The sequence below is a fragment of the Monodelphis domestica genome, chromosome 4, assembly GCF_027887165.1.
Source record: "Monodelphis domestica isolate mMonDom1 chromosome 4, mMonDom1.pri, whole genome shotgun sequence".
In the NCBI taxonomy this organism is placed as follows: Eukaryota; Metazoa; Chordata; class Mammalia; order Didelphimorphia; family Didelphidae; genus Monodelphis; species Monodelphis domestica.
Window position 1 is genome coordinate 192,983,434 of NC_077230.1, and position 19,082 is coordinate 193,002,515.

Genomic DNA, 19,082 nt, shown 5'->3' on the forward strand with positions numbered 1-19,082 from the left:
ATGAAGCAGAAGCATCTGAACTTTAATCAGTAAGTAACACGCAGGCGCCGAGGACACAGCGCAGAGGAATGACAAAAGCAGACCTATAAGAAAGGAGAATAAGTCTGGTCAACCGGATGTGGTTCAGTTGTCCAACTTCCTCACCCCATTTGGAGTTTTCTTAGCAAAGAAACTGGAGTGGCTTGCCCTTTCCTTCTCCATCTCATTTTACAGACGAGGAGACTGAGGCAAACAGGGTTAAGTGACTTGCCCAAAGTCATACAGCTAGTGAGGGACTGAGGTCAGATTTGAACTTAGGAAGACATGCTTTCCCTACTTCAGGACAAGTGTTCTACCCACTGCACCACACAGCTGCCTTTAAGTGTGACTGCTGTGTGATAATAGGTTTGGAGAAGAAAGAGTGAAGGTGAAGAGAGCTATTAATAAACAACCCTGATTTTGTATCGTCATCTGTATCACTAGACCACAGTCCGGGTACCTGGATTTCAGGTGCAGCATTTTTCTGCTATTCTTTGCTGTTCATTTCATGATGGCTGGGAACACACGTGCTTCATGTAGTTGAGGAAAGAGGAAATCCTCTTCTAAGCTTTGCTGATATACATCTATTTTCTCTCTCTCTAGTACATTTGTATATTTATATGTATATGTATATACATATGAAATATCTGTGTAATGTAGACATGTCATTTTAGGATTTACAAAACATTTTCCTTACAACTGCCCTGGGAGGCAGGTAAACATAAGTATTGTTATTGCAGAGGAGGAGGCATAAAGCAACCCTTGGAAAAGTCATGCCGTTCTTTAATGATTGAACTTTGATTTGACCTCAGGTTCTTTCACTAAATACTAGTAATTTTGGAACAGGCAAACAAAATGACAAGTCTAGAGGAAGACATCTCAACTCTCCATTTTATCAGTCAGAATGAAAGGATTTCAAGAAAGGAAAAAAAAAGAAAAAGATGTTAGGGGGAAAGAATTCTCACTTCTTATGACCATTTAGAGGTTGAGGAAGAGACTATAAAACAGAGAATTAAACGAGAGAAAGTGATAGTTACAAAATTCATAGAGTCCAATCTCTTCACTTTTCTGAAACCACAGCCCATGCAGCCCTTGGTGGTAAATTGATTAAACAAATATCAAGAGGCTTTAACCATTTATAGGAGCATTCTTGTGTCCCAAGGAAAAGTGGCATGGATCCATATATGAGATACCAAACAGTAATGGTGAGAAGAGATGAGGAACGGAGGGGACTCAAGGAAACAATTTGTTAACCTGCCATTTACAAAAGAGATGTTTTACATATGTGTTCCTCAAAGCCCATTTATTTTATAATTTATTCAAGAATTTTCACATTTGTAAAGGATTACCTGTTTACAATAACCCATGTAGGAAAAAATGATAATATTAGAAAGTATCTCAAAAGAATTATTATGGATTATTGATTGATTCCTGGGCAAAAAGCAATGATTTTAGGGGAACAATGTTTACATTATTGTTCATTAAAGGGTGAAGATTCAGAAAGAAAGGATTATTTGGGAAGTAAATAGCTGGCTTAGAAGGTGACCATGATATCATAGAAATTGCAAAAAAGAAAAGTCAGATATGCACTATAAATTTTGAGAGAAGAGATTTAAAAGGATTCAAAGAATAGGTGGTTTTTCCTTAGACTGATATTTTTCAAAGGAAGCTCATCCAAGAGGGTTTGGAATTTCTCAGGAATAAAATTCTGATAACAAAAGCAGAAATGATCCTCAGAAAGAAGAAAAGAAGGAATAACCTCAAAAGACTGTTACAGCTAAATGGAATTCATTTACCAACTCAGATCCTTAAAAAAGAATAATATAACCCTGTAAGAGTGTCAAAAGGAGCAAGGATAAACCAGAGGAGAAAGAAGATGAGGAGGAGGAATATTTAGAAAGGTAAGTCATGATGACTAAAAGTTAGTATTACTTCATCAATAACGGGTCATGCCAATAAAATTGCATTTCCTTTTTTGATCAGAGAAGTCAGAGAAGTCAATCTTTAAAAATATGTCAGTGTGTACAGAATAATATAAAGAGTATAAATACAGAATGGGAAAGGAAGGCGCTAGCAATTGGAGAGAGAGTTGGAATAAGTTTATAAAGGAGAGAGTGGTTGAGTAGTAGCATGAAGGAACAGAGGGATTCTCTCAGGTGGCAGAAAGGAAGGTGTGCATTTCAGGTATGGAAGCACCAATACAAGAGATAGAGTGCCATGTGTGAGGAACAGAGGGGTGGCCAATATGACTGAATTGTGGAGTACAAAAAAGGGAGTAATTTATGATGGTATTAGAAAGATAGGCTGGGGCTAAATCGTGACAGGCTTTAAAAGCCACAGGGAGGAATTTACATTTTATCCTAGAGATAACAGAAAGTCACTAGAGTTAACTAAGAAGAAAGTGAGAAGCCTATATATCACCCTAAGGAAAATCACTGTCACTGTGAAGAGGATAAAGAGGAGTAGAGACTTAAAAGTCAAAAGACAAATTAAGAGGCCACTGCAAAAGGGTAGGGAATGTGTGTGTGTGTGTGTGTGTACAGCAAAGCATTGATAAAATCTTTGATGTTATGCTTATAGATAAGTCAGAGAAATATGGGCTACATGGCAGTACAATTAATTAGGTGGCTGAATAACCATATTAAAAGAGTAGTCATTAATGGTTCATTGTCAACTTGGAAAGTTTCCTATGGCATGCCCCACTGGGATCAATCCTTGATCCTATGCTAATCAATATTTTAGTCAATTATTCTCTATGAGGACATTGAATATTTATCAAATGTTCCAATGAGGCAAAGCTAGGAGGGATAGCTAAGAAGATAACAGGATCCAGAAAAGATCTTGACAGATGAAACTGAATAAAAAGAAATATAATTAGGAAAAATGTAAAAACCCAAGTTAAAAAACTCAAGTTAAACCTAAGTTAAATAATTAATTTCAGAAGTATGAGATGGGGTTGCACAGAAAGACAAGTTTCTTTGAAAAGATGAAGATGTTTTAATGGACCGCAAAGTCAATAAAAATCAAAAGTACAAAAGAGTAGCACACACAAAAAAGTTAATACTAACTTTGGCTTCATTAAGAGAAACATAATATCCAAAATAAGTCATAGACCTACTATGCCATAGCCCAATTAATCTTAACAGATATTCTATTCATCAGAACACATGTAGAATTTTATATTTTGTTTTGGGCACAATAGTTTAGGAAAATCACAAATAAGCTAGAGCTTTCCTGAAGAGGGCAATCAGAATGTAGGAGGAGTAGAAGACACAGATTGAAGAAATCATGGGTGCTTCACCCAGAAAAGAAAAGGCTTGAAGAGGACAGATAATTTTCAAATATTTGAAGGGCCTTCAGGTGGAAAAAATGGATTAATCTTATTTTATTTGACCTTAGTAGATGTTGCACAAGAGCACTTGTCTCACCCTCGATCATTGAATTTCATAGCATGGATCTCTCCTAGGTGTCCTGTCTTTTTGAAAACCTCTTTTTCTCAGGGTTCTCTACTGGATCATTATCTAAATCATACTTCTTAATAAGTATTCCTTCCACAACACCACCATTCAAATTTTGTCCTAGATCCCCCTTTCCCTATATATTTTCTCACTTGCCAATCTAGTCAACTTCCATGGATTCAATTATCATCTCTATGCAGCTGATTCCTTGCCCTCTCTTGAGTTCCCATCTCATATCTCAAACAAGATGTCCTATAGGCATTACAAACCCAACCTATCTAAAATAGAACTCATGTTCCCTCTGAAACCCACACTTTTCCCAAACTTCCCTATTGCTGGTTCCATTCCATCATTAACAACCCAGATTCAAGATCACCTTCTCCTTTTCATTTTTCTCAATTAATTGCACCCACACCTAATCAGTTCCTAATTTTCATCATTTCTACCTACACAACATCTAAATTATATTCCTTTCTCTACATTCACCTGCTTTTATAGTATAGCTATAATTTTTAGTCCATCGGGCCTGGACTATAGTTATAGTTGCAATCGTTTCCTAATAAGTTTAGCTGCTTTTAGAATCTTCGTCATCCAAAATATTCTTCACATAACTGCTACCAAAATATTACTATAGCACAGGTCTGCCTCTATCACTTTGCTGATGAATCCTGAGAGAGATTTGACTTCCTGGAGAAAACACAAACTCTAGCTTGGTATTCAAAGTCTTTGATGGTTTGACTGCAGCTCACCTCACCACACTTTTCAGATTAGCCAGATAATTGTACTTCCTGCTTCCCGACTTTAGCACTCCATTTCTGAACACCATGCTTTTGTAGCAGTTGTTCTACACTCCTGGAATGAATCCTCTTTTCAACTCTACTTCTTAAAAAGAACATTTAAAGGCTTTCTATGTATTTCAAAGGGACCAGAATCGCATCTAGCACAAAGACAAGAAGATGGAAAGTGGTTTATGGGATATAGGATAGTTTGGTCAAAGTGCAAAATACCTGAGCAGGAGTAAAATGAAATGAGTTTGGATATGTGAGACAGAACCAGATGGTAAAGAGCTTTCAATTCAGTCTGTATTCTTAGAGGCAATAGGGAACTCTTGTAGCTTCTTGAGCAGGGTAGTGATATGTTAACAATCCTTAGCCTTTTCTCTCTCTCTAGTTTGTTAGCTGCTTTTCACACCTCAAATTAAGTTCCAGTTGCTTATTAGTGTACCTCTCCCTCTCTCTTATTTTTTTTTCAGGATGGGGAAACTCCAACTAAGGAAACTTCAGTCAATGAAGATTGGCACTGTCTCTTGTTTTCAAGGGATTGTTGCCTGGGGCACTACAACATTAATTTATTTACTCAGGGTCACATAAGCTGTAGGTATCAAATTTAAGGTCATTTCTCTAACAATTACTCCATGCTGACTCTCCCTTTAGCAGGCATTTAATAAAGGATTGTATTGAATTCCAAATCCCTTATTATTCTATTTTTACTTGCCTTTCCACCTACCTATACCTTTTTCTCCTTTTCTACACAAACGACAAGAAGCCACTCACTGTGTCATGGCTCAATTTTCACCCACTCTCATGCACAAAGCTCTCTTTATCCCAGTTGCTTGCTCAGAACTGTGCCATTCATAAATCTTGCATCTCATATCTCCTAGAACTTAGACCACTCCATGGCAGGACATTGGAATCCAGAACACTTTCTCAGTGATGGGACAGGCTACCTTGAGACTATTACTTAATTATCAGAATACCAACACTCCATAAGTCAAACTTTGTCCTCAGGCTGACTTGGTCCCTCTAAGTGAGACCCATATTTGAAAATATCCACAAACATTTGAGGATAGGATCTAGTCAATGACCAAGAATATGTACATGTATACGCTGTTTCTGGAGTCATATCACTAATCATTTTCTCTTCTTGTTATCACCCTCACGTTCTATTCCTGGTTTTCAGCATGCATTTAGTTAACTGTTCCATGTTCTGTGGTAGACTACCATCAGTAATGTTTCTAATAATTTAGGACACATGCATGTTTTGGCCAAGGGGTGAGAAAGAGGAGAGTTAGGGGGAAATTTCTTTCAACACATTAAAGCTCACCATGCCTAGGATGAAATTCTAAAGTAATTGACAGTAAGACATGCAGAATTTTGATGTCTAAACTGCTTTAGTCTTTGAGTAAATTCTTCCTCTCTGAACTTGAGTTTTCTCATCTGTAAAGTGGAGATACAAATATTTGCATTACCTATGTCTTCAGGGTTATTGGAAGAAAAATACTTTATAACCTTTAAACATTATGAGTTAACATTATTGAATTACTGGTTGAACCACAGAAAGATATAGCCCAGTTTAAAATCTTGGACAGATTTTATCTCTTTTTTGTCAAATGCTTAAATTTTTTAGTTATTTATAAGGCTTTAATTAAAAATTATTCCTATAAAAATAAGGCATTATCCCTCTATTTTGTGAAAATGGGAAAAAAGTATCTTTAAATAGGAAAAAATGAGAAATAAAGGTTAAAATAGACACAAAGAGAGTTTTTAGAGGACCTAAAAGAAAGTAGCTCTTTTTTAAAAATTTAATTTATTTTTAAATTTGGTCAATTTCAAATATTATTTTTTGGTTACAAAAATCAGATTGTATTCTTCCCTTCCCTCCTCCCACCCTTCCCATAGCCAACACACAATTCCACTGGGTGTTACATGTGAACTTGATCAGAATCTATTTCCATGCTGTTGATGTTTGTACTAGGACGACCATTTAGGGTCTATATCTCCAATCATATCCCCCTCGACCCATGTAATCAAGCAGTTTTTCTTCGGTGTTTCTACTCCCACCGTTTTTCCTTGAATGTGGGTAGTGTTATTTTTCATAGATCCCTCCAGATTGTTCAGGATCACTGCATTGCCACTAATGGAGAAGTCCATTACATCTATTGTACCACAGTGTATCAGTCTCTGTGTACAATGTTCTCCTGGTTCTGCTCAAGAAAGTAGCTCTTGCTGGTAATAAAGATGGTGGCAGTGTATTGTCTCCAAATAATGAATTTACATATTATTGTTTTTTGCTTTATAACTGGGAAACTCAATCAAAAAAATTGTTTGGGAACTACAGGACAACTATATGTTGTCTACATGTCATATCAAACAAAAATGTAGATTGAGTTTCTTAATCTATACGTGAGTAGACCCTAATTTGAAGCAAGAAAAAATATTGAAAGACATCAGTCAAAACTGACAAGAGAAATTCTTTATAAAAGCCCAGATATCAGAAGAGTAAGCACAAAAGCCAATGAAACTAAGAAGCCAGAAGCAGAAACCAGCTGACTAAAGAAAGGTTCTATTGCTGATGTTGGGAGCTGATCTGATTGGAGGAAACCTCTGATGCAAAGAGGTGATCAGAGAAAAGAGATTTTGTGGTATTTGAAGACCTGGTTATAGAAAAAGTTCCTTGCTCTTTAGTAAGTGAGAGAGAGAGAGAGAGAGAGAGAGAGGTATTTTAAGAGGTTCGCTATTCCTTCTCTTTCCCCTCCATGAAGCCTATTTCCCATTTTACCACTTCTTTTCCAATATCCACCAACATGAAAGCACAAAAACTGAGGTCCTGTTAGATTCCTTGAAGGCACACATAATTCTGAAAGAATGTACCTTTAGAGCAATTTGTTAATTTAGTCAGCCCCTTCTGAAAAACTGAGGCAAAGTCAAAACCCAGCAAAAAAGTTTTTTCAAGAGTCACTGTGATGTCCTTGCAAGCATACATTGATGCTGTTCCCTTTCATGTGACTGGTCACCTAAAGAAAATAAGGAGAGATTAATGAGAAAATACCAGTGATGGGATTTAAAGATGCAGAATAAGTTCTGAACTAAACACTCAAAAACTAAGGTTGCCAAAATCTCCCTGGCAAGAGAATGACAATGCACCTATACAGTTTCTGGCATTAATAATTAAACCAGATTTCTACTTCAGTTAATATGAAGAAAAGTTTAATGATAAGTATTTGATATCTTTCTGTATGTAATCATTAATTCATTTTGGAAAATATATTTCATGTATACATGTATGTGTTCATGAACAACCATTTATCTATATATACATAAACACAGATATATGGATATTTATATGTGTATATATGTATACACAATGCTATTCTAAAACGTTTATCACAGAAAGATTTGTTAAGAGCTGGAAGATATCTCAGAGCATCTAATCTAATTTCTCTCCTGAGAGCCATAGAGATTATGATTTGACCAAAGTCACATATATAACAAAGCCAGAGTTTTAATTCAGGTCTTCTAACTCCAGATCCAGAGGCCTGCATGCAAATTCTGCCTTAAATGGTCCTGGACAAGTCACAGTTTGCCTAATTTCTTCAATAAAATGTGAATAATAGCACCTACTTTACAGGAATATTGTGAGAATCAAATGAGATAATAATTGTAAAAAATCATTTAGCACAGCTTTCAATTTAAAAAAATTATACCAAAGAATCTCAAAATAGGCATCTATAAAGGAAATTATCATAAGTGGACATAATCAAATTCTGAGTGTCTTCAGAAAGAATATAATCTCTAGTTGGTGCTTGAAACATATGTTAAGGAATTTAGCATGATCACTGATTTCAATGTGCTTAAAGGGATTTTTTTAAATTAGTAATTAGAGAAGGGAAAAAAAAACAACACACTATATCAAAGTGGAAAAAAGTGCTTTGGACTGGATATCAGAATAACAGGGTCTTGACTCTGCCACTAATTAGCTGTGGGACCCTGAACATGTCACCTCATCTATAGCCTTAAAAAGAGTCATTAAGATAAAGTCTGACCTTAAAGAGAAGATGAGGAGTCACCTTCCACTTGAGAGTAGATAGGTAAAGGACAAAAAGTAGAGAATGTAATAGAATGTAAGGTACAGTTACTGTGTCAGTTGGGTTTTGCTTAGCTGATTTTCTTTGTTTCAACAGGGTTCATTTAATCGTGATGATATGCTGAGTTAGTGTATATCCACAAATAATTGTAAAAATAAAAAGCATCAATAACACTTGTTATTGCATTAGTTTAAAAAAAAAACAAGAAAACAAAATGTACTAAAATCTCCCACCTATCATGTCTATGAAAAATTTTCCTATCTGAAAAAGCTACTAAATTTTAAGATTTGATATTTCACATGACTCCTCTAAGGTTTAAATCCTGATATGGTGACTTTTGTTTTTGAAAAAAATAATCAATTTCTAGATAATAAAAAAATTTTTAATATAGCCTTCTAATTCAGTTTTCCCAACTGTTAAATGAGGGATTAGAGTAGATAAACTAAGGGTTCTTTCAGATCTAAAAAATCTCATGATTCAGCTTGATAGTGTTTTTAAATCATACTTATCCATTCTTTCACAGAATAAGGAGGTCAAAAGAACTTTTATGAAACAATATAAAAACGTGATAGATGTGCAAATATGAACTTGACAAAGCCATTTACCTACATAGTAACAATAACATGTTTTAAAAATATTTTAAAATATCCAACTGTCAAAGAAAGTGCCAATTTCAACTAGTACAAAAAGAAAATCATAGCTTTCTGTAAAATTTTGTATTTTTAATCATAAGTAATCACATTTGAGATTCAAAAGTATAAATTTATTTGTATATTTGGTCTTAGTTAAAAAAAGTTTTTGTTTTTCTATGTCACTGGTACTGTTTCAGTTGTAATGTTAAATATGCATAACACATCCACAAGTCAGAAAAATAAACTTTAAATGAGTTACATTATTTGGGGAATTTTAATTGAAAATGATGTTTTGCTTAAAAAGTCAAGATTATAGAAATACTTAATTCATGGTTATATTGTCACTCCATTTCTATTCTGAAAAGGAAAAAATGATAAAGCAAAACAAAACAAAAACAAAACCTATTTGCAAATGATCAGCAGACAGATAAGCAGTTTTCTATCAAGTTTCTTTTTAATATTTATGATTGTATCTATATGTGCAAAATTGAGTAGGATCCCCCGCAAACTTAGGCCTTATATATATTTTTAGGTTGTTACAGGGATATATTCTCTCAGATAACAATAGTTATTTTTACCATTCATTCAACCTTTGTTATGCTGAGAAGCTTAATGTAATGGCCATGGTTCAGTTCCAGAATGCTGATTGTTTTTTAGCCTGAGTTAGCTAGGATAGGATTAGATACCCACCCTCTGTTTAAAAACAACAATATAATTTTCTGTTATAAACTCAAAAATATAGATATTTAGAAATTCCATTTCATATTTATTCCCCAAATAAAATTGCTCTTCTAAACTCATGAATATCAATCATTTTTATTTCTTGGTGATAGAATGTCTACAGTAAGGAGCTAAAATGCGCTTCCATAAAGGAAGTATGAAAGCTAGGTCATTTCTGAAAGATATCAGACCACATATATTTTGATCTATCTCTGCTATTTATGGGAGCAGAGTGTTTGTATGGCATCAAATTGATCAAAAACAAAAGGGTTATTGGTTTTTATTCATACACAAGCAGTTATCTACATTTTTGGATTTTGCTGACTTCTGAAAAAATAGAAAATCCTTTTCAAATCAGTTATAAATAGCTGAACTTCTTGAAGCTAGACAAAGGGTATCATGGTAGTGTATATGCATTTAAGGCCTGGTATTACTGATTTAATAGAAACAAGTTAGATGAGAGCCTACCAGAGGCTTTAGTATTGTCCTATCATAAAGAATTTATTCTCAAAATAAACTTTACTATAGATAAATGCAACCAACATTACAGTCTGAATATGAGGCATTCATACTAGAAGATAGCATCTTGCCAGGAAAAGGTCATAGAAACATATGATGAAAGCTATCCTTGCTTCCCCTTCTCCCATCTCCCTTGTACCAACAAATCCATTATCCATAGACACTTATCACCAGAGAAACTATTAAGAGACTATCCAAGCTCCTTATTATACAGACTAGGAAACTGAGAACCAGAAGGATTAAGTGACATTCCCAAGGATACACAACTACTAAGTGGCAGTACTGAGTTAGAACATGGGTCTCAAAATGTCCAGTATGGAGTCTCCCCTCAACAGCATCTTACCACTTCCACAGTCAAATAAATTCTCTAAGAAATCAACCCTCTAGGAAACTACAAATATCCAAAACATACTTTTTTTTTTGCTATTTTAATTATCTGCCACTCAACTATGACCTTAATTTATTCAGCTACCAAGTCTATCTGCCAGATAACTTAATAAGGACCCACAACCCCCCAGTTCTATTGAGATCTGTTGTTTTAGTAGGACTCTTTTGGGAGTTAGGAGTGGGGGCAGGGGAGAATTCTTGAAAAAATGCAAATAGCAAGGAAGGGCACAATAAATTCCTATTTTTTTCTTTTTGGAGAGTATGGTGGTGGTAGTGGTGGTGGTGGTGGTGGTGGTACAGAAATACATTAAAAAAGAGAATTGCAGGAAATAAAAGTAGTGAGGAAAAGGGAAATGTCAAAGAAAACAGTTCAATTATTTTCAGTAAAAAAAGAAAATAAAGAGAACAGAAAATGGAAGTGGGAAACAAGAGCAAGGCAAAATAAATTAGAAGAGAAACAAATATTTTGGTGGGAAGCATAAAGTAAGAAAAATGAATGTTACTCAAAGACAAAAATAAATGATAGAATCAACCAAAACCTTCTAACCTGCTGTCAACCACCTTGCCCTGGGAAACAATTCTCTGGCCAACTACACTTTCAAAAGTAAAAACAAACCAAACAGCATTAAGGCAAACATCAACTATGATGTGCCAAGAAAGGAAAATTCAAATGTGAACCCCCCCCCAAGCCTGACAAGAGTCATCAACTATCCTAGTCACTCACTTTCCCCACTCCTACCACCTTCCCCTTTTTAACTCCACCTGAGGGGTGTAACAACAAACACCTGCAGATGAACTTCAGAGGACTATAGAAGACAGCAGGAGAAAGGCCACCACTGAATAGAAGGCAAGAAATGTAGGAACAAAGGGAGCCTAAAAATTTAAAGGGAAACAAATTTGGAAAAGGAAAAAGACTAAACACAAAAACATAATAGACAAGCAACAGAGGTAGAAAGCCCCCCAAAAGTGACAAGAGTAAAACTGAGAAAGAAGATGATAATAGGAAACAAGTGAAGAAAAGAAGCAAAAATAAAAAGGCACTGCTCTCTACCTAGACTTACTGAAGATAAGGGGAAAAAAACAAGAGAAATAGAAAAAGAAATGCAAAAAGTTCTATCTCTTGTTTAAGTGAACAAAGGTTTCAAAAAATGTCTCAGTTCAACTAGAAGTCACTCTTAAAAAAAAAATTATGGTCCCCTGATGACAAACTAATAGACTAACATTGCCCCCAACTAGGTACTTTCGGAACATTCTTTGGACCTGTTTCAATGCCTATAGTCTATCCCATGGTCCTCACTTCCTGTCTTCGAATATCACAAGTAGACTTAGAATTTTCTTGGCATTTTCCTCCCAAATGTTCTCTTCCTGCTCTAAATCATGGCAGGTGAAGCATGTACAATTCCTTTTTAGTAACATCAATAATTGGTGATGGATAATGCTGAGGTATTCTAAAGTACTCAGATCTTCCTTTATTAGTTACACCTTTAAAAAAAAAAGTTATGCTCCATCAGCAGTCAGGTCTTGGTAGTCAGTTATATTTTAGCAGCAAGTACTGGTAACACTTCCTTCTTTGGTTCAAGTAGAGATAAGACTTATTTTTCTCCCCCATTCATTCTCCAATCTTGTTCAATTAGAATGGGTTCTAGTTGTGACTTTATGAATCTGTTTTATTTTTTTAATTCTATCATTTCTACATATTACTTTCCTTAAGTCCACTAAGTAACCTGTATATTAAACTTATATGAGAATCATGAAGGCATTCAGGGCTTAACCTTACCTTTATTATAGCATTGAAAATGAAAAGCCTCACAAATTAAATACAGTATGAAAGGGGGTTACACCGAAAACTATTTAGGACTTTGTGATATGATTGGATCATCAAGATGGATTCTTAAGGTAGATATATTTTTCTGTTAGAGAAAAAAATTCACCTTTCCGAAGGCATTTTTAATCATAAAAGGAATGAAAAGGCCTGTTAGTAGAAATGCAGATTAGCTAGCTACACTAATAAAAGCTCACACCTTTAAAAGCTCATAGGACAAAAATGTGCCCTGTAAAATGTTATAGACTGCTAAAGAGAGTGACCTATTTGGAATAAATCTATTTTTTCTTAAAAAAAAAAAAACAAATAAATAAGCTTATGCCACAAACAAATATAAGGCTATTATATATGACATATTAAAGAAAATCAGGAAAATGAGGACATTTTGAATGGCAAAAAATGGAATTTGAATGGGAAAACATGGAAGAAAAAAATTTAATTTAGAGCACTGAAGGACACAGACAAAGCATACTGACTTTGCAAAAAGAATGCTTAAATTCAATGAGCATATTTGCTATAGTACCATGGAATAGCAGCTGCCAGTGCTTTAGACTAGGACACTAGCAAACAAATGGCGATATTTTGGGTTTCCCCATTTATCCCACCTTTTTTTTCTGTACTTCCATGAAACTTGTAGGTGTATTGATGTAATACACAAACAATAGTCAAGGACAAAACAACAGAAAATCAAACCACACATTATGTCCAAGAAAAAAAGAATCTCTCGCCTTCCCAGCAACTTTTGAGAACTAAAAAAGTGATTTTAGTTTACGTTTGTAAAGGTGCGCTTGTTAATCATTACCCTGCAATATGAAATTTTTTTTCTGGCTCTGCCCACCACATACCCTGATGCCTCTACTTCAGGAACATCCCATCCAGATAAGTATAAAAAAATGTGTTTCTTCAAGAGCCGGGGGATGCTAAGGAGATGCACTTTGGGAAAGAAATGTCTTGCCAGTTCTATTCCCCCCTCTGATGGCCCCCGCATCTGACAGTGTTGAAACAGATGGCACTCCCCCCTCCTCCTCCTTACCACCTCTCTCCACCAACCCTTCCGCAATCCCACAGCATCCTCCCACCCAACTCTGCCACCTTCACCCTGCTATCTCTACAGTGGGTTTGGCACACTTCAGCGCTGGGAACAGGCATAAACTTTGGGGACCTTCTCACCTCTGCCCCATGCCCTCCACGTCATTGAAGTCTCCCTTCTCTCCTCACCCACCACCTCCAGTTTGAGCTAGGATCAGAGCTGCAGAAGATTCGAAGCTAACATCTCGGACTTTCTCCCTCACCCCTATCATCATCGCCTCTCTCTGAAAAGCTCCCCACAGCTAGCCCGTTTTGGACGCCGTACATACTCAGACTGATAACTTCAACTGGCGTTTTCCCCAGTCGAGGGAGGAAGAAGGCGGCTAACAGATGGGTCGCTCTAACTTGCCCTCTCTCCCCCGGTCCTTTCTTCTCTCCTTCCACTTCCAGAGCAGCCTCCCCTCGCTCGGAAACCCCCTGCTCCTGGCGATCCGCCCGCCTTCCTTCTCTTTCCTGCCTACTTTCCTGTTCCGTGACATTGAGCTCCCAGAGACGCCTCTGCAGCCCGGAGCAGCAGCTCCTATCTCAGGTCATCTATCTACAAGTGGGGAAACGCACTCCTAGAGCCACCTGGGGGTAGGGGATGGAGGTAGGAGGACCAAAAGCAAACTCTTGGAGGTTGAGAGATCACCTCAGTCGTCCTTTCTTGCCCCAGGAGGGCACGGGGGTAGTAGGGAATAAGGGGGGTGGGGGGAGTTGCAGGAACATTCCCATCTCTGAGGGACACGAGGCAAAGACGCATGCAGGGAGCTGCCTCCCTTACCTTGCAGCAACCGGCAGCAGAAGCGTCGGGCGCGGGCTCCTCCAGCGTGTGCGCGGGCCGGTGAGGAAGCTGTTGCTCCTGCTGCTGCTACTGGGGAGACCAGCGAGACTTCGGCTGGTGTCAACGCGCAGACGCTTTCTGGCAGCAAGCGATTGCTGCTGATGCTCTTGCTCCCGCAGCCGCCGCCACTGCAGCCGCGGCCCGGGCGAAGTAGCCACGGACCAGATAGCAGCTTCCAGGAGCTGATCCCCGGGAACTATTCAACTCTTCTCCCTAGTGCAGGACTGAAGCGTCCAGCGACTGTCCTGCCAGCTGAGCGCCTGCGCGCCGCCCTGCCCCAAGCCACTCCGCCCCCACACCCCACTTTCCCCAAACCCCAGGTGAGGGGTGTGTACGGTGCTGCCCTGCGGATTGTGTTTGTGTGTCGGTGTGCCTGCAAGCACACGCGCTCACGGGGCTCCCTCTGTGCGTGGGCATGGCTCTGGAGCAGGGGTTCAAAGTGTTCCAGTGTAATACCCTCCAAATCCTCATGCATGAAGGTGGCCCCCTAAAGAGGGGATCTGGATAAGAGGAATGAGCAAAAGGGTAAGAGGAGACCCTCTTTTTAAGAATGGGTTTGCATGCAGAAATCCCATAACAGGGTTTTTTACCATTTGCACAGTAGGGCTTTGCCAAATGCAAAAGAAAACACACTCACAGTCACATACACACGAAAGCTGAAGAAACATTTCAGGGGCTCCTTGACACACTGCAGATTCCCGCATCGACAGAGGGAGTGCCTTCTCCCAAAGCTGGCAAGAGGGAGAGGAGAACTCATTCTGTAGAAGACGACACTTGGGACAGATTTTCCTTGTGCTCAAGTCACTGAAAATCTGCTTGGTAAGAGTCCCACAAAGGTAATACCAAGTGGAGTTTGTCCAAAGCAAATGATGTGGGATGTTTTAAATATTACTTAACTAAGAGTGAAAAATCCCTCTTTTTGAAAGCAATCCTTAAGCGGTTTTTCTTCCTTTTTAGTTAATTCAGAGATCACAGCTCTGCCTGGCATTGACATCCCTTTTTTGGTGTACCTAGGAATATCTGCAGTGTCAAAGGCCCCCACAGCATTGTTTTCAAACTGATAAGATTTTTAAGCCTGGAACATTATTAGGAGAGTGTGTATATATGAGGAATCTTTGATTTCCTCTGTTCTCTGTTCATTTACTTTGTTTTTTAAGTTTTTAGACCTTGCAGCTTGCCCCCACTTGTCTTGGTGTTGACAATTTTCTTTAAATAATTTAGAAACTGCAAAGGTGTGGCAGATTGGAAAGGAGGAGCTTTAGCCAGAGTAACATCTCAGATCTCTGACATTGCAGCTTTAGGGAGAAGTCCAAGTGTGTAAATGACAGCATTGTGCTCCAGGACATGGTCCTCTAACCAGGTGATTTATAATAAAAACAGTCTTCTTTGGTTCTCTACCTAGATGATTGACACTAACTGCCTCATTAATAATTAACATAGCAGCTGGTAATGTCTTGGCACAGGCTGTCCTATATAAATATCTTGGAGTCCAGCTGAAGTCCATTCTTTCAGCCAACGTTTCTCTCCAGAGTGGACTCCAGAGGGAAAGTTTCAAGTGAAAGAAATCCAAAGGCACTCTAGAGCAGTAGTTCAGATTCATTAGCTGTCCCGGATTTTAGGATTGTTGGAGGTTTGAGTGCACCTTAGACAAGTGCGTGGGAAATAATATTGCTTCTGCCCATTGTCTACCATCTCCAAATGTTACCTGTCTACTGCAAACATATCCAAGTGTTTCCTGTGCATTCTGGAATGGCACCCCTCTTCAAACTGCTATTGGGTACTCTTTCAGAAGTTAAAACATCAGTATCAATTGCAGAAAACACAAAACAGCAGGAGCTTTGAATGTGAATCCACACTACTTCCCCCATATTGAAGGTCAGAAGGTTCCAGTTTGTCTAGAAAGGTTAGGTGAAAAATAAATCTTTTACCAATTCCTGAAGGTCAGAAAGGTAGGGGCTCTAGGATAGAAAGGAAATTCCAGAAGCAAAAATTAATCCTTTGGATAAATGTTGGGTTTGTAGGTCCCTGCAGTTTAAATTTGGTTTTAGTACCAGAGGAGTTCACTTGTGGTTGATGTTAATTGCTATGTTGAGTTCTCTAGGTATCTAAAACCCAGATTAAGAAAATGGGGGTAGAGGAGCAACTTTAAAGATAAAAATCAACCACTTTGCATTATACTTGAAAGCAAATGATTAACCTCTGAAGACAAGTGGAACACCTGTGTGATGTTCCCTAGAATGTGCCCAATCTAGCAACGTGTGTATTTCTTGATGCTCTGCTAACTGCAGGATACATTTGTTACTCCTAATCCACTTTAAATTATCTCTAAACATGGTTTATAGAAGAACTGACTATTGTATTTTCTAGTACCACCAAAAAACTACAGCTTCTCCATATGGGTGACTTGAACTGCTTCAGGTTTGTGGATTTTCCTACTGATAACTGGTGTGGAAATTATATCATCTTTCTTCCCAAAACCCCACAGTAGAATTCTTCCTAAACTAGGACCACATTCACTGAGTTGGTGAAGAAGCTTCTGAGTAACAAGAATTGAGTAACATGGAATCCAGCCCAGGAGCTTAGGATAAAAGTTAGAACAATTGCAGGGAAAACTACCAAGTTGGCAGCAATTGAGAAGAAAGCCAAACCAGAGAACAGTGATTGGAGTTCCCTCAGAAATAGGGAGGAAGACAGAAAAAGTGAGTTAATTACCATGCTAAGTCATTTGTTTTAGTGTGGCATAGTAGAAAAAAAAAACTTTGGATGGGCAGTTAGGAAACAGAATCACACTAAAAATGAATCTCAGAAGTAATCTAGTCCAATGGGAATCCCTTTCTACAATGTTCCCAAAGAGTGATCTTCCTGCTTTTGTTCAAGGTCTTTGGTGAAGGGTGATCAATCACATCTCTAATCAGTGCATTCCACTGTGGGACACTCTGATTGCTAGCCAAAATATGCCACTCTGAAACACCTGCCATGACTCAGAATTCTACCTTTTGGGTCCAAGCTGAAGTATAATCCCTGTTCCATATGACAGACCTTCTGATTCTTAAAGACAGTTATCAACACTGTCTTCACATACCAGATACAAGACTAGGTTTCTCCAGTTCTTTCAAAGGGTGATCTCAAGCCCTTTCACTTGCCTGGTCTTTTGGTTACTTTCCAGGTTATTGATGTCCTTCCTTGGGGCAAGTTGGTGGCTCAGTGCATAGAAAGCCAGAACTGGAGATGGGAAGTCCTGAGTTCAAATCTGGTTTTATATATTTCCTAGCTGTTTGACCCTTGGCAAGTCACATCCCCATTTTCCTAGTCCTTAACAATAGTCTGCCTTAGAATAATTTTTTGTTGAGTCTCTTAGAGTTGTCCTGGATCTTTGCCTTGTGGAAGACAGTTGTTACTCACAGTTAATCATTATATATTATTGTTGCTGTATGTAATTTTTTTCCTGGTTTTGCTCACTTCACTTTACATCATTTCATATTAGTCTTTCCAGGTACTTGTGATCATCTTATTTGTTGTTTCTTATGCCATGTGCCATGGTAGTATTCCATTACAAGCATAAACCATGACTTACTCAGTCATTACCAACTGGTGGACATCCGTTCAGTTTCCAGTTCTTTGCTACCACAAAAAGAACTTCAATAAATATTATGGAGGCGTAGGTTCTTTTCCCTGTCTTTGATCTCTTTGGGACACAGACCTAGTATGGATATTGCTAGATCAAAGGATATGCAGTTTTGTGGCTTTGGGGCCATGGTTCCAGATTGCTCTCCAGAATAGTTGTGTCGATTCACAGTTCTACCAGCAGGGTATTAGTGGCCCAATTTTTACACATCTTCTCCAACATTTATTATTTTTCCATTTTGTCATGTTAGCCAGTCTGATGGTTCTTTCTTCCCCCCTCCTGAAGCTGACAAACAGTTCCACTGGGTTATATATATGTAAAAAAATTTATATACATTTTAAACCCTTACCTTTCGTCTTAGAATCAATCCTGTGCATTGGTTCCAAGGCAGAAGAGTAGTAAGGGCTAGGCAATGGGAGTCAAGTGACTTGCCCAGGGTCACACAGCTGGGAAGTGTCTGAGACCAGATTTGAACCTACGACCTCCTCTCTCTAGGCCTGGCTCTCAATCCACTGAGCTACCCAGCTGCCCCCTATTGCTTGCCTTTTAATCTTGGTTACACTGCTTTTGTTGTGCAGAAACCTTTTATTTAATTAATGTAATAAAAGTTACCTATGATAGTTGCATTTAAAATTAGGTTCAAATCATAGAGAAATTATCAGCTTTCTTCCATTTAATCAGGAATGGTTTCAAGTAGGAAGTGGAATTTTGGAATGACTTGAATTATAGGAGAAGCACCAGCAAAGTGAGGAGCTCCAAGTGAAGAAGATTGTTGGTAACTTTAAAGTCTCCTAATGTCTCAATGGCCTTGTAGAAAGAGATACAGGCTTTCAGGGGAGGATGTCAATTAATGCCATCTCACCTTTCTCCTGCCTTTGGGACTTTATAAGCAAAGTAAGGTACTATCAGGTCATAGAATTTAGCCTCCAAGGGTAGCGAAGAGTCTCACCCGAGCCTCTAAAAAGCTGTCAGTGACTCAAAAGCCACAATATGATCAGGTATACTTTAATAAGCAATGACATTAAGTGACTTATGCAGGTAGTCTCTGTATTATCACGTGCCAATCCAGAACAATGGCCAGATATAAATGGAGTGATTAGTGAAAGCAAAGATTGGATAATCTTA

The 19,082-nt window shown here is 37.9% G+C and overlaps 1 protein-coding gene across 2 annotated transcripts in view; it reads right to left on the reverse strand.

Annotated features, from left to right (window-relative positions):
• The window catches only part of ZNF385B (zinc finger protein 385B), a 553,635-nt gene extending 539,077 nt beyond the window's left edge, over positions 1-14,558 (reverse strand). Inside the window, exon 1 of one of the 2 annotated variants that reach the window (XM_016433726.2) lies at positions 14,273-14,558. The gene's annotated coding sequence lies outside the window, so the exon portion shown is untranslated. The remainder of the gene's footprint in view (positions 1-14,272) is intronic. The other variant, XM_056794085.1, reaches the window with a different exon arrangement.
• Between the last annotated feature and the right edge of the window lie 4,524 nt (positions 14,559-19,082).